A 14,653-nucleotide genomic window follows, 5' to 3' on the forward strand; every position below is an offset into this window, starting at 1 on the left:
TTAACACAAGAGGAGCCTTGGGATGATAGAACTATTATAGACAAAGGAACAATTCCCTTTCAATTTAGCAGCAGGAAAAAAGCTGCAGGTGCCCTTTAGTTGCTTAAGTTGAGAGACACCAACACAGGTTGAAGGTTTTCCAGCAGGTGACTGTCTATTCTAGAGCCTGGAGGACACAAATTGTAGGGGATATGCTGGACCTACTGTATAATGTAAAATGCTTAGGACACTTTCAAACCACTTTGGCAAAATTGTATTTAAACCAGACTGCCGATATGTTGAACTTACAACTCAGTAAGTATATTTTAATTGTTTTAATTCCCATCAAATTGTAAAATCACCATTTTAAAGCAATTCAAATTTTCACTGTCATTTCAAGGAAACTTTGGCCTAATACATGAAAAAATGTAAGTTCATGATGTTTTTACTATTCTATGGAACAAAAACAAAATCAGATGCAATGCAGATAATATATCTTTAGCTACAATGTGCAGCAAATGAATGGCAAAATTGCCTGTTCATAAAATGGATTAAAAAACATGACCAAAATATGTGCTATTTACCTGAAACTCACTTTAAATTCAAAGAGAAAAATTGCCTGAAAGTGAAAGAATGAAAAAATACGAATACTAACCAAAAGAGAGCTGGAGTAGCTATACTAATATCACATAAAAGAGACTTTCACTATATACTGATAAAGGGGTATTTAATAAGACAAAACAATAAAATATACATATGCACCTAATGGTAAAACCTCCAAATATATGAACCAAATACTGACAGATTTGTAGGGAGAAATAGATGGTTCTACCTCAATAGTAGGAGATTTTAATGATTAATAAGGAAGTAGAAGACGTGAAAGATCCACTAAAGGAACTAGATCTAACACGTATATATATAAAACATGTCACGCAGCAGCAACAGAATACACGTTCTTCTCTAGTGCCCTGGATCATTCTCCAGGAGAGATTATATGTTAGGTCATAAAATCAGTGTTAATTAATTTAAAACATTGGAATCAAACACTATATCTTCTCCAACCACAATGGAATGAAGCTGAACATCAAAATAGAGGAAGAACTGGAAAATTCACAAAAATGTAGAAATTAAACAATGTACTCTTAAACAACCCACAGGTCAAAGAAGAAATCAGAAGCAAAATTATGAAATACCTTTAGAAATATGAAAATGAAAATACCACCTACTAAAAGTTATGGGGTGCACCAACATCAGTGCTGAGAAGAATTTATAGCTCGAAATGGCTATATTAAAAAAGAAAGATCTCAAATGAGAGACTGAAACCTCACAACTGGAGGAGAGAGAAAAGGAAGAGGAAACTAAACTAAAAGTGTGGAGCAGAAGGAAGGAAACAAGGAAGCTTAGAGTGAGATAAAGTAAATAAAGAATAGAAAAAAGCAATAATCAACAAAACCAAAAGTTCGTTCTTTGAAAAGATCAATAACATCAATAAACATTCAGGTATATGAAAAAAATATATAGAGGACACAAATAAATAAAATAAAAAATGACCAGGGACAGTACTAACGAAGTCCAGAAATAAAAAAGATTATATGAGGATACTGTGAATAACTGTAGAACAACAAATTAGATAACCTAGATGAAATGGATGAATTTCTAGAAACACCGACTCAAAAAGAAATAGAAGATGACAACAGACCAATAACTAGGAAAGGGATTTAGTCAATAATTAGCAATCTCCCAACAAAGACAAAAACCATGACCAGAAGGAATCACAGGTGAATTCCAAGAATTAATACCAATCCTGCTCAAAATCTTCCAAAAACCTGAAGAGGAGTCAACGCTTGGTAATTCATTTCATGAGGCCAACATCTCCCTAATACCAAAGCCAAATAAAGATACCAAAATAAAAAGGAAATTACAGACCAATATCCCTCACGAATGTTTCCAAAATCTTCCACAAAATACATTCCCTCTAAGATCAGGAAAAATGTAAGAATGCCCACTGTCACCACTGTTATTCAACATTGTACTAGAAGTTCTACCCAGAGCAATTAGTCAAAAGAAAGAAATAAAAGGCATCCAAATTGGAAAAGAAGAAGTAAAACTTTACCAATTTGAAGATTACATCATTCAATGTGCAGAAAATCCTGAAAAATCCACAACAAAGCTACTAGAGTTAATAAATAAATTCAGCAAAGTGGTTGGTGACAAGATGAATACGCAAAAATTAGTTATATTTCCATATACTACCAATGAACAGTCAGAAGAAACATCAAGAAAGAAATTCCATTTAAAATAGCAACTAAATGAATCAAATATCTAGGAATAAAATGAACCAAGGATGAAAAGGACTAGTACACAGAAAACTACAAAATATGACTAAACGTAATCAAAGAAGACCCAAATAATGAAAGGGCATTGCATGTTCATGGATTGGAAGACTAAACATCATTAAGTAGATTCTAGGCAAAGTGATTTACAGTTTCAATGCAAACAATCAAAATTCCATCAGCCTTCTTTGAAGAAATGGAAAAGCCAATCATCAAATTTCTTTGGAAATATAAGTACTGCACCCCCAATTACCAAACTCATCTTGAAAATAAGAACATGGATGGAGGTCTCACACTTTGCAATCTTAAAACATACTACAAAGCCAGAGTAAACAAAAGAACATGTAGTGGGAAGTGGGTGTAGGCAGTGGTTGAGTGCCTGCTTCCCATGTATTAGATCCTGGGTTGTGGGAACCTCCCCATGTCTTCAGCCTATAGCTGCCTGTGTGACCAAGGCATAAGTTAAAGGTTAACAAACCTCCCCAGAGGGGAGAGAATATATAGATGGTATCATAAACTGTAATCTTAACAGGAACTAAACATCCTTGTTAAATATCCACACCCCAAGTGTGCACTTCATGTGACCCTAGCAGGAACTCTTTTCTCATACCCTATGGAATGTCCTCGTTCTAAAATCCCTTATATATCATCCTTCATTTTCTCATCTCGTTGCTGATCACTATCTTCATTCTCTGAACTGCTGCCTTCATAGAGTCTCTCCTGTCCGTAATTCCCAATAAAGCTTATGCCTGACTAAATGCCAGGTGGGTTCTTTGGTCTTGCAGCTGCACCAACTCGTGCCCTTCACAATTTGGGTTGTAACACAGGTCCACTCCCTGGTACTTCCTAAACAGAAAAAGAAAAAAGAGAGAGAAAAGAGCACGTACTGACAAAGGACAGATATATAGACCAATGGAATCTAATTAAGAGTTCAGAAATAAACCCTCGTTTTTGACAATGGCCAACTGATTTTTGGCAATGGTGCCAAGTCTGTTCAATTGGGAAAGAATACTCTTCAACAAATGGTGCTGGGAAACTGAATGCCCATAAGCAAAAGAATGAAGGTGGACCACTACGTCACACTTTATACATAAATCAACACAAAGTGAATGTAAGAGCTAAATATAAAACCCAGGACTATAAAATGTCTGGAAGAAAACATAGGGAAACATTTTCAGGGACTTGTGTTAGGCAATGGCTTCTTAGAGGTTACACCAAAAGCACAATCAACAAAAGAAAAAATAGAGAAATGCGAACTCATCAGAATTAAACACTTTTGTATATCAACGGACATTATCATGATGGTAAAAAGACTACCTAGGCAAAGAGAGAAAATATTTGGAAACCACATTGCCCTAAGGGTTTAATAGCTAGAATTAGTGAGATATCCACACCTCAACAACAAAATGACAAACAACCCAATTTAATAGTAGGCAAAATACTTTGCTCCGAAGAATACAAATAGACATTTGTCAGAAGTTATACAAATGACCAAAAGAACTTGAAACAATGTTCATTAGCCAATAGGGAAATGCAGATTGAAACCATAATTAGATTCCATTTCACACACCCTAGAATCCTTACTCTTGTAAAAAGGGAATATTAAAAACAATGGAAGATGTTAACATCAGACAAAAATATTATGCTAAGAAACCAGACACAAAGTACTACATATCGTATGATTCCATTTATATAAAATGCAAAAATAGATCAATGTATAAAGAAGAGAAGTGATGGAGAGGGTGTGGAGAAAGAGGAACACTCGTTGCTGGAAATGTAAAATGGCGCAGATGCTGTGGTACAGTCGTGTATTTCCTCAGAAATTTAAGTACAGAATTACCATAGGACTAGGCAATCCCCCGCTCTAAGTATATACCCAAAGAATTGAAATCAGGTACTCCAACAGATATTTGCACACCAAATGTTCATAGTGGCATTCACAATTGCCAAATGATGGAAGCCAACCAAGTGGTTTTTATTTATAGTTATCTGCAACCATCACCACAATCTACTTTGAGACCATTTCGGCACCCCAAAAAGAAACCCCATATCCATTTGCAATCACTCCCCATTTCCCTCAAAACCCTCCCCTCAGTCCCTGGAAACATAATTTTACTTTCTGTCTCTGTGGATTTCCCTATTCTGGACATTGGGTATAAATGGATTCATACAATATATGATCCCTTTGTGTCTGGCCTCTTTTTTTTTTTTTTTTTAAAGATTTATTTATTTATTTCATTCCCCCCCCCCCCCTCCCCCGGTTGTCTGTTCTCTGTGTCTATTTGCTGCATCTTGTTTCTTTGTCTGCTTCTGTTGTTGTCAGCGGCATGGGAAGTGTGGGCGGCGCCATTCCTGGGCAGGCTGCACTTTCTTTCGTGCTGGGCAGCTCTCCTTATGGGTGCACTCCTTGCGCGTGGGGCTCCCCTATGCGGGGGACACCCCTGCGTGGCAGGGCACTCCTTGCGCGCATCAGCACTACGCATGGGCCAGCTCCACACGGGTCAAGGAGGCCCGGGGTTTGAACCGCGGACCTCCCATGTGGTGGACGGACGCCCTAACCACTGGGCCAAGTCCGTTTCCCTGTGTCTGGCCTCTTTGATATAGCATGTTTATGAGGTTCATCAATGCTGTAGCATGAATCAGTACTTCAATCCATTTTGTGTTTGAATAATAGTCCACTGTATGGGTATATCACGTTTTATTTTTCCTTTCATCAATTGATGAGCATTTGGGTTATTTCTACTTTTCATTATTATGAGTAATCATGCTACGAACATTCACATAAAATGTTTCTTTGAACACCTGTTTTCAGCTCTTTGGGATATATATCTAGGAGTGAACTTGCTGGATCGTACCATAATTTTTGGTTCACATTTTTTAATCTATTTTTTAATTTTAAGTTTTCAAATTTATTGACGTATATCACTCTTACATAAACTAAATAAACAATAAGTGTATAGTAATAGCTGTGAACTTAGAAAACAAACATACATAACATCATTTGGGGCTCTGAGAACTCACCCTACCAACGATACCTTGCATTGTTATGAAACATTTGTAAGTAATGATGTAAGAGCATCCTGAAAATATTACTACCAGCCAAAGTATCTTACATTTGGTGTATTTTCCCCCAAACTACCCTATTATTATTTTTTACATCCTTTATCCATGAACATACATAAACAATAAGTGTATCATATAAGTGGGGAATTTAGAAAGCAAACATGCATAACATCGTGCAGGGATCCCATACCTCAACACACCACCAGCACCTTTGAGGAACAGCCAAACTGTTTCCAAAGAAGCAGCATCATTTTACATTCCCACCAGCAGTCTGTGAGAGTTCTCATTTCTCCACATCCTCCAACAACACTTATTACCTGCCTTTCTTATGATAGCCATCCTAGCGAGTGCAAAGCCATATCTCATGATTTTGATTTGTGTTTCCCTAAAGGCTTATGTTGTTGAGCATCTTTTCATGTGCTAATTGGCTACTATTTCTCTTTCTTGGATAAATGTAACTACGTGTTTATGAGTCCAGCATTGATAAGAAAACATAACAAAAACATGATAAAAAAGAAAACGAGGTCCAAAATCATTACCACCAATAACAATGTTGATGAAAAAGAAATCATTAGATTAATAGATCTAGTAGCATGCACAAAAGATGATAAATCACAATCAAGTTGGGTTGAGTCCAGGATTGGAAGGCTGGTTCAGTAATTGAAAATCATGAAATTTACCTCACCATTCTAACCAAAGGAGCAAACCATATAAAAATCTTAGCAGGGTAGAAATATATTTGATAAAAGTCAACAGTCATTCATGATGAAAACGTTGGCAAACTGTGTCAAGAAGGGGATTTCTTTAATCTGATGAAGGATGTCTACAAAAATCTACAGGAAATATCATACCTGTTGGTGGAAAACTTTCCCTTTGAGATTAAGACCAAGACAAGGATTCCCAATATTACTAGTTCAATGCATCATTGTGCTGGTAGTACTAACCAATGTACTGAGAGAAGAGAAATGAATAAAGATGTAAGTATTAGAAAGAAGAAAATTAAACTCTCAATGTCTGATGATATAATTCTCTATGGAAACTCTAAAAGAATGCATAGCTACAATTATCAGAATCGCTTTATGAGATAAGAACGTTGTGGGATTCAAAGACAATATATAAAAATGAGTTGTGTTTCTATGCAAAGGTAGCATAGACATTTAATATGATATTATTTTCAAAACTCTATGCAGGGGAGCAGATGAGGCTCAAGCTGTTGTGCACCTGCTTGCCAGATTCAATGTCCTGGGTTCAATCTCTGACCCTTGTACCTAAAAAAAAAAAAAAAAAGGCAAAGGTGAAATCCAGTTAAACTGTGGATCTAAATACCAGTAACATTTTGAGGAGGAGATAAAAGTTTATTTCCTTGAATTCCAGGTCTTAAGAAGAACACCAAGCCTAAACCAAAAGAAACCTAAACATAAAAGTAAATATTGGTAAGTAGAATTAAATTAAAAACCATTGTCCATTATAGCAAGGAGTAACAAGGGCATGGGGGCGGGGTGAGAAATTATTTCCAGTTTCAAGGAATACCTGTCAGAGCTCAAATACAAACTATATGAAGAACACTTCCCAAATGATAAAGAGAAAGACAAACTCAAGGGAAAGCAAATGAGCAAGATAACTGAGCAACTGTTAAACATATCAATAAAAAGGTGCCCTACATCATTAATCATCAGTGATATACAGGATTAAAACTCAATGAGATACCTAATCCCGCTTAAACCAATGACTACATCTGTGAATCATGGCAATAGCAAGTGATGTTAAGGAAGTGGAGTAAGCAGAGAAAGCAGAACAGCTGGAATGCCCATACACTGTTAGCAATTGTATAAACTGGTACAACCATTTCTGAAAAGTTTAGAGTCATCTACTGTAGCAGTTTGACACAGCTATGAATTCCAAAAGTAGATATTGGATTATGTTTGTAATTGGTCTGAACCTGGGCATGATTCAGTTATGATTAGGGCTTTGATTGGGCCCTGTTATTAGGGCATTGAGACCCCACCCCTTGGTGGGCGGGGACTCCCAGATAAAAGGCATGGCAAAGGGCAGAGTTGAGGGTTTTTGATGGTGGAGTGTTGATGTTGGAGTTTGATCCTAGAGCCAGGAGAATAGAGATGGAGTCACAGAGGAATAGTGTTGGCTTCTTCGACATTGCAGAAACTCCAGGGAGAGAGAGAGATGGAGCCATTTGCCTGATAGTCTAGAGCTGACCTTGTGGAGAAAACAGAGGCGCTGCATCCAGAGGAACCCAGGAAGCCTGAACACTCGCAGACGTTGGCAGCCATCTTGCTCCAACTCATGAAAATAGACTTCGGTGAGGGAAGTGAATTATGCTTTATGGCCTGGTATCTGTAGGCTCCTACCCAAAATAAAAGCCATTAATGAAAACCAACCAATTTCCAGTACTTTGCATCAGCACCCCTTTGGCAGAATAATACATCTAGTAAAGTTGTTTATAGCTGTGTTAGTTGTAAAATCCAAAATCAGAAGCAACATAAATGAGCACCATATCAGAATGGATAAATCGATTGTGCTTTGTTGAGCACAATGAAGTCCTATACAGCAATGAAATGAATGAACTAAGCTTCTTGCATCTATGTCAATGGATTTCAAAAACAAGATTTTGAATTAAAGAAGTCACAGCAAAAGAAAACCCTCTACATATTTCCATTTTTATAAAGGTTAAAAATGGGTGAAACCAAATTGTATTGTTTGTAGTCAGGGTAGAAGCTAGTTAACACTTAGAAGGAAGAAGGCAGCACTGAATGGGAGGGAACCCAGGAGACTTCTGGTTTGATGGAACTGTTGTCTTTCTTGACCTAGGTGGAAGGTTCATCCACTTTCTTCTTTGTTGTTGTTGTTGTTAATTTTTAAAATGTATGATTTTGAAAGTTCTGGTAACAGGTACAACATAAAATTCCCCATTTTAGCCACTTTCAAGCTTACACTTTAGCGGTAATTACATACACAATGTTGTGCTACCGTCACCATCATCTAGTACCAAAACTTTATCATCCTCCCTAAACAGAAACTCTGTACTAACTAAGCAATTACTCCCCTTTCCCCAACCTTCTGCCCACCCCTAGTAACCTGTATTCTACTCTCCGGCTCTATGAATTTGCATATTCTGATTGTATGAGAGATCATACAATGTTTGTCATTTTGCCTCCCCTTTACTTTTGAACAATTTTCTAAAGGTTTTCTTTATATGTTTGAACTGCCAAACTTAGTATTTGGGGATGCAAGGTTAGGCAATGAAACTAAAAGGGGAAATAAGGAAGGATTACTGTAAGTCAAGATATTGGTAACCTTCAAGGGGTAGGAGGATGTCATAAAAGGGGCCAGGTGTGGGGTTTCAGGGTTGCATGAAACCCTGAAATACACCTTGTATTTCTTCATTCAGATGGTAATTCCAGTATTTTCTTTGTGATGAATCATTGGTCTATACAGACCTGAAATGTGTATTTTTCAATATATATTTTACAATTATATATGCGTGTGTATATTTGCAGGTGCTCAGGTCATCCGTGTGTGTGGACTTGTCTTTCTGTACTATATTGAGCCAGGCAAAGCACAGGATCAGCCTCTGATCTTTCCACTTTTCTCCAATACTTAGAATACAACTTCCCCATCATACCCAAAGGGAATAAACAGGTTGATAATCCCCTCAGAACTGCCTCAGAAGGTAAGTCCCCTGATAGCATAGCCTGGAAGTTAAAGAGGCCAGAAGGGAGGGCAGCAGCAGAGTCAGGGTGCTATCTAAGAAAATGTTTAGGGACACCCTCATGGTTGAGCTAAATCAAAGGGAGAACAGCGCTGTGCAGCGAAGTGGAATTCCCACGAGCTGCTCCCCATTGTGCACCAGAATAGCTATTGGATAGATGGCCAGTGCCTTTCATAGCAGTTAGAGGAAAATACAAGCCTTCCCCAGGAATATCAAGGTCTAACGGGAACCCAACCCTGCCTATCACTCCCAAGCCACCTCCTCCCATACTCCAGACCCTGCCCCTCACCCTTCTCCAATATACTGCCTTCCTTTTCGTTAAAAACAATAACACCATTTACCTGGACACTTTTTTTTCAGGCTGTGACATAAAAAGCTAAAGGTCCTTCAGACAGTCAGGGTGAGGGGATTTGTTCACTGGCTATGGGAGTTGAGAAAGAAGACAGGAGTGAAGAGGACTCCACCCACTTGGCAAAAGGCAGTGTCACTTCAAGGGATCTAAGAGTAGCAGAATGTAGGGAACTAGATTAGAAAAGTCCTGCGGTACAGTTTGGCTAGCTTGCTTTGGGTAGATTAAAAAATCCTTTAAAATTGTTCTTCTGCCCATCACTCAACCACCACACCGGCAGTGATTATATTTTAATATGCATGGAATGTGATAGACGAGAAAGTGGGTTTGACAGTCGCTTTAGTTTACATACATTTCAAGATCTCACTGCACTTAGGCACCACATTCCATCCTCCCCATTCCCTTGTGCTAATGAGTTCAGCCTGGGTTTGGCTGAATCTTCACTGCACCTGTAGGAGCTCCCGCCCTCACTGCAACTCAGCTGCACTCTCACAACCTTCTTCTAACTAAAGGGCCTTCCTTTTTCCTTTGTCTCTATTTCAATCCGTTGTGCACAACGATACTACTCATTGATAGATATGAAGTTCAAATTGGATGTGGTTATTCAAGGCCTTAGAATCACAAAGGCTCTTCAAGCAGAGAGCATCCATCCCAAGCGTTTTTGCTCTTGGCTGCTTTTCTTACCCCATCTTTTCCCACATACGTCATTCAGTGTCTTTTCTAAAATGCCAGATCTTGCATTCCTAAGGGAGACGGCCATGTTGTTTCATATTCCTGCTTCTGTGTATGTACTCCTCCCTGATCCTCAAAGGCCACTCCATTTGCACCTTGTGTACCCCACCGATTATCACGTGCAATTCACATTGCAGCTAGCTTGCCAGATTTCCAAGTGCAAACCTTGCATCCTTTGAACCATGCGACGCCCTATGCTAACTCGAGCCTACATCATTCTTTGCATCCAAGCGCTGAAGTCTTTCCATATCCCCATTTTGACAAAAGAGGAGCTCACATCCACCTGTAGGGGTGAGAGGAATAAAACTTGGACAGGCTTGCCAGAGGAGGATGCAATTGGCGATGAAACAGAAGAAATTGGGTGAACAAGATTTCCAAAATCAGAGATGACAGAAAAAAGAGCCAATGGTATGTGCCGGAAGAATCGAGCTGGGCATTACAGAATGGGCATAATAATCACAGATATGAAGCACACTTTGCAGAAAGAGGAAATAATATGTCCAAAGACCAGTTCTTCAGCTGGGGCCTTGGATCGAGTGGACCGTGTGGCTGTCTATCATTTCAGGCCCACCAATCATCAGCATGGAAGGCGGGAGTCCGGTGGATTAGATTTCAACCTGGATTGCTTATTGGCCTGGGGGGCTGGGGGGTGGGGGTAGGTACGGTGGCCCCTAGGAATGTGAGAACATGGCGGCGCCTCCCTCCTGTCATCACAAAAATGTAAGTTGAATTCAGCGTAATTTGTAACGCTGATCAAGAGTTGGCTGTTTCTGGTGTCATTTTCGTAAAATCGGTTGTGTTGTCTAAAAATGTACTTTAACGGACGTGTCCGAAGGGTTTATGAATGTGTGACAGGGAAGGTCGCTTGGTCGCGCTTGGGTGCAGTGTTGAGTTTTATTTCACATCGTGATCACTCGTTATACCATTTTATTAGTTTAAGTGTTATTATTGGTGCCCTTTTCTTCATGGTTTTAAGCATGTGTGATGGTTTCAGTTTAAACCCGAGGAAGAGGATGAGGCGGCTGCCTGTGCTGCTGTCAGTCCAGGACAGCGCAGTGTCCGTTGGCCGCGATGGGCCTGACTTTGCCTTTGTTTTTTTCAATGTCGTTGGTTGAATCTTGGTCTGTAAACTTTTCGTGAGTTCTCTTATCAGGGACTGGATGACGTCTGTAATTTTAGATGTGAAATGGAGGAAATTAACGAGCTGAGGGAGGGCGTGTGGGATTATGACAGACAGTGGCCCTTAGCTGCCTTTGCGTGCTCTATTGTGTTTCATGTCACAATATTTAATCTCATTTGCTTGTGTAAATTTCTTAATCCGTCTTCTTCAGATGCTGTTTTAAATATATTTATTTCTGGTTATAGGCCATTGTTTCCCTCACCACCCTGAATAATTATCAGTGTTCTTTGACTGCTGTTTTGCATTTTTACGTAATATAAATATGTATTATACGTGATTGATTTTAAAACGTGGTCCTCATGTTTTCTTGCGTTTTCCTTAAAATGTTTGCTGTTATTTGCAGTTTACTACTAAGGTAAATAGCGGTCTGGTTGGCCAAGAGTTTGTTGCTTTAAGATTTGGAAGGGAATCAATCCCTTGGGAATCTAGCTAATATTTTATTTTACTGCGTATCGCCGTGGATCGTTGTTTTGTTTGTTTGTTTTTAATGACATTGTAATCGTTTGCATTTATTTAATTTTGGTATTGGTCGTGTTCCGTAAATATCCTTTTGAAATGAAAATATTTTCAGAGTACATGGAAATTAATCATCTAATATGAACACTTGACGGTTTATAAACTCAGAGGCTGCCGCATAGCAGATTTTAACAGCCTAGACTGAACGCAGCTTGGCATTACACTTTACAAAACCACTGTATTTATCCTCTTTGCAAAAGTTTTCTTTTCAGGTTTGGTATAAATTGCAATCTTCAGAGGAGTGAATTAACGTCTGATTGAGAGCCTTTTAATTTATAAACTGATTGTTCTAATTGCGTGTTTTGACATAGTTTTTTAAATTCCGGTCTTGTCCTCATATACATATTTTCGTTAAAAATCAATATTTTGAGGTATTCTATTTACAAAAGCAGACGTAATCATGTGAGTACTTGACGGTTTACGGAAGTGAAGAGTTAAAGGTCTACAATCCCCTGCCACTTCAGTTTGACACTTCATCTTACAAAGAAGTTGTGTGTTTGGTATGATTTGATTCCATTTACTGTGGGTCCTGGTCTCTATCATAAGCTCTGTGATAAAGTTTGGCGTTATCGATAATTCACAATGTGTTCTAATTGCCTTACTCCTCTTGATTTACGACTGTTACTGGTCTGACACTGCCCGCGAGCCTAACCTTTTATTTTACTATTAAATGAAATGGTGTTTTAATATCATTGAACTTGCAGTTTTGGAGTTTGTGAGTCCTATTTCAGAGTTGTGTTGAAAATGAAGGCCGTTTTGTGGTATTTTCAATGTAAAAATGCGCAGCCCTCAGAGGAGCTGAGACCGGGTGTTTCCGACAGTAAATACCCGGAAGTGCCTTCCACCTGTCACTCTTGAATGTCTGTTGGGAGTTCAATTCCCCAGGCGACTGCATTAACATCACGCTCTTAAATTGTCATGGGAAGCACCATTACAGAGAGTATTAGTGCTCCTTCCTAGAGTGTCTAGAGATAGGAACTACCACCTACCTCGGGGTCACTACTTGGCCACTGCTGACTAACTCCACGGTAGAGACCCTGTTTCTACAACCTATTCCTTTCATTAGACAGGGATGTCTTTTTTGAGTACGTATTTGTGTCCCTCGGTACACTGGGTGTAGTGTTAAAGTGACATTGGCATTTCTAAGGATGTTCTGATCTCAGAGAAACCTGATAGTCACATTTTAAAATCAAAGTATTGATCAACCTTTTTATCCTTTTTGGAAAGGCGTTGCAGTAGCCGGCAGGAACAGAAAAGCCTGGATGGCATTGACCAAAAAGAAAAAGAAAAAAAATCAGGAGTCCAGGAATTGTGGGAGTACTGCTCAGGTTTTTGTTTCAGGTATGAGAATGTGGATCTCAAGGTAATTTCCATACCTTCTATGCGAAGGGGGAAGAGGGGACCTGTCGATTGAGTGGCGAAAATGGTAGTCTGACAGTCTGACTCTGCAGGAGTGGGGAGGGCATTTATTGGGTGGGGTCATGGAGGGATAGGTCAACAATTAATGTAAAGTATAAGGCAATACTACCTCTGTTCTTTCCATGCATCTTTGGCCTTTTCCTTGTTTTGCAGAAATTCCTGGTGCCATACATAATGTTTCATTCACAATGAGGCTCTATTATCTGAGTCTGGGCTGTTTCTCTCTATGGTCTTTGAGCCTCAGTTTTCTCATTTGCAAATTGGAAACCATACCTTGCTATCAGGGAGGTTGTGAGACTCAAGTGTGGTCATCTTTTTAAAGAATCCAGGACATATCAGGTACTCAAAGAATGAGTAAACATTTCCTGAGTCCACATTTTCGAGCAGAACATTAGTGTGTTCGTTTTCCCTCCTCTCCTTCCCCATTTCGCTAACCCCTACCTCTTTTGGCTCAGGCATAATTATCTTGAAATATGTGTTTCCTTTGCCAGGATCAGCCAGTTTCCTGAGTGGTTACCTTGGTGTCCCTTTGGAAAGGGCATTTCTGTAACCTTCCTGTAAAGCAAGAGGAAGCTCAGGAACCCTGCCTTTGCCAAGCTCCGAGCTGACTTCTGTGGTGGCAAACTACGGACACTTGACATGGAGGCTGAAGAGACTGGGCTCCTATCTGGACTTAGGATTCCTCAAGCTGTGTTGGCCTGAGGGTGCCTGTTAACTGGCAGCACCTTCCAGAAGGGTCTGTGCTTTTTCCTCATCTTTGTAAAGTCATTTACTGGGAGGTGATTTGTGCCTTGAAATTCAGATGAAGGTATTTTGCAATTTGAGAGAGGCAGGGTAAAGTGCCAACTATACACATGAAATGTTCTTAGAGGTTTACAAAGAAGCTTCTAACCTTCTGTCTCAATAGATACCTTCAGCTCCACTACTTTTCTATTAGCATGGGCTTTATTCACATTGTGGCATGACAGAGTCTGAAGTTCACCTACCCAAGGTCAAAAAATCCACATTCTTTTTTACTAGAAGCCAAAGAGTCTATGTAGTCTTTGTGTAGCATATTGACATTTCAAATATTTTGGTTCAGTCCTCTAATTGGTTAAATCACTTTAAAGTGCTGTTAGGTGGGGTCCATTGTTATATCCCAACCATTGACAAACAGGACTGAGGTGTTTACAAAAAGCTTTCCCCAAACACACTTAGTCGGTCTGTGCCAGCCATGTGCCTTCAGGAAGGGTTGTCTAATTGCTAGTCCAAAACAGTTGTCAAACTTAAGTGTAACTGAGAACTGTCCTCCCATTCCACACCCTCTTATAGTGCCTTCTACTAATCACAGTCTTCTTAGGTCTCTTCACACGTGA

The 14,653-nt window shown here is 39.2% G+C and overlaps 1 long non-coding RNA gene across 1 annotated transcript; it reads left to right on the top strand.

Moving 5' to 3' along the window:
- Window positions 1-10,850: 10,850 nt before the first annotated feature.
- LOC139438059 (uncharacterized) lies at window positions 10,851-13,624 on the top strand. Its single transcript, XR_011647947.1, has 3 exons — window positions 10,851-10,903; window positions 13,107-13,220; window positions 13,452-13,624. It is a non-coding gene; the product is annotated as an uncharacterized lncRNA (long non-coding RNA).
- The last annotated feature ends 1,029 nt before the right edge of the window (window positions 13,625-14,653 follow it).

The sequence above is a fragment of the Dasypus novemcinctus genome, chromosome X, assembly GCF_030445035.2.
Source record: "Dasypus novemcinctus isolate mDasNov1 chromosome X, mDasNov1.1.hap2, whole genome shotgun sequence".
NCBI lineage: Eukaryota > Metazoa > Chordata > Mammalia > Cingulata > Dasypodidae > Dasypus > Dasypus novemcinctus.